Source organism: Solanum lycopersicum, chromosome 8, assembly GCF_036512215.1.
Source record: "Solanum lycopersicum chromosome 8, SLM_r2.1".
Taxonomy (NCBI): Eukaryota; Viridiplantae; Streptophyta; class Magnoliopsida; order Solanales; family Solanaceae; genus Solanum; species Solanum lycopersicum.
Window position 1 is genome coordinate 13,978,626 of NC_090807.1, and position 2,102 is coordinate 13,980,727.

A 2,102-nucleotide genomic window follows, 5' to 3' on the forward strand; every position below is an offset into this window, starting at 1 on the left:
CTGGGTGGCTGGTTCAGTCGCTTTCGATAACTCAGATTGACGGGTAGTGAGATAGCATACTCGTATGATTGATTTAAAGTCGGCCACTGATAGATGGCCTTTGACTCTTCGGACGGGTATGCTAGAAAGGATGTTTGGACGTTTACTTGGATCATACGTGTATAACGTGTTTTCCAAGTAAATGTTTGATGTTCCTTTTCTGAAGAAGCCTAAGGGGTTTCCTGTCTTGTTTAGGAATGGACAACTTTTAGGTTATTACGCCTCTTGGGACCACAATAAACAAGGGGAAGTCGACTGTTGCTTCTAAAAGGGCCCGGATACCACCTAAACCAGTGCAAGGTTGTATTCCCAAGGAAGCTATCATAGTAATAGGGAATCCATCTAGTATTTACTAAGGAAAGATGGTGCTGGGGGCCCCACTAAGGTGAATGTTATTGAACCCAAACATTAAAAGCCATGCAAAAAATTCCTTCTACGTCCATTGCTACTGTAAGACCACAAACAGGGGGAGATGAGCAACATGTGGGGCCTACACACTTGGAACAGCCTCACCAAGAGTCTGCACAGGCCCGGGAGTTAGGTTCTTTTATCTTACGGAGGATGATGAGGAGGATTTACTCACTGATGAAGACGCCATGACTCAAGATGAGGAAGAGGTTTTTTGCTCAAGTTGGAGTGGAAGCAGTGAGGGGGGCGAGTTCCCTAACCTACGCGAGCCTAAAGAGAAGAGAGTTCAGTCTACGAAGGGTTCGAGTTATCAGTCCGGATCAGTCCCACGCAGGCCGCAGAGAAAGAGACAAGGAGGATGAAGGGGGCACTATGGGAAGAGCATCCAAGACGCGCTAAGGCAAAGGCATAGAGATCAAACAAAGGCTTAATAAGCACAGATTTCCTAGAAAGAAAGATTTCCTCTCTTAAAGATGCTTTCTTCCTGTGATAGAAGTCAAACTCAACAGCTGACGCAACTACTTATGCACTTCCAGTCCACCCAGACCGGTAGTAGCTGCAAGCCTACTTCTTATTGCATTTGAAGGAGGAATAAGACCAAAAAGAAGGAGAACTAATGACGGGAAGAGAAGATAGTTAGTTTCTAAAGGCTGGACCAATCAAACCATATCGTATCGAACCATAGCGGGAGCGAGGAGCACATATTCTTTATTACTGACTTTTCGTGGTTGATCGCACCAATAGGAGTCGGTGCTTGTGAGTAGGAGAACATTCTTTATTGCAAGATGTTCGTCTACCCGTCGCCTTTGGTCAAATCAAACAAGAGGCCAGGAAGGACATTGTTGAAGGCTCACTGAGTGCTTCTAGGTTAAAGAGAGCACTATACTCACTCCACAGGAACTCACTTTTCGGTTTGCTTCAGATTTGGCATTCATTCCCCCTCCCTTTCCTGGATTTCGCGTTATTGTCTGCTATGCTAGCCTATGATGGATGAAGGCCTTTCATTTTGGCTCTGTAGGGCTACCCTATGGTATGGGCTGTTATCTCAAGGGCCTGGTTAGGCTCTTCTTGTTGGAGTATCCTCGCTCAAAGGCTAAAATGAATTCTCTCTTTTCTTTTGGGAGTGCCTGAAGAGACCTGCTTACTGGAAAGTACCATTCACAAAGAATGGTGAAAGGGTTACCTACCCAAGGATCCTCCTTCTCTTACAGAGGTTTACTACTAGCCATACCCAGCGGGATACATATTGCCCAAATGGAACCTGAAAGATGGGATGGGTGATCCATAAGATCATTTGGCGAGGTTCAGCCCTGAGCGTGGGGATCTTTCTGGAAATCAAAACTGGTTTTGTTGAGGAACGAAGTAGCCCGTCGCTTACCCGCATTTCTCTTGGTATACCCACCTGTGTGCCTCTTAATTCCGTGAAGTCCTTGGAGCATGTGCGATTTATTCAGGATCCTTGTCAAGAAAGAAGTTAGTCCCTTATTCTTTATTTTATGTTAAAAGGTCTGGACTAGAAGAGGGAGTCGATTCACGTACTTTACCATTTCCTGGGTCCTTATCGCCTTTCCCCGGATCAGGGTATGGGTTCTTTCTCTATGTTGAAAGTCCCGGTGTGAACTCCCCAAATGATCTGACTCCGGCGGATTCTCGAG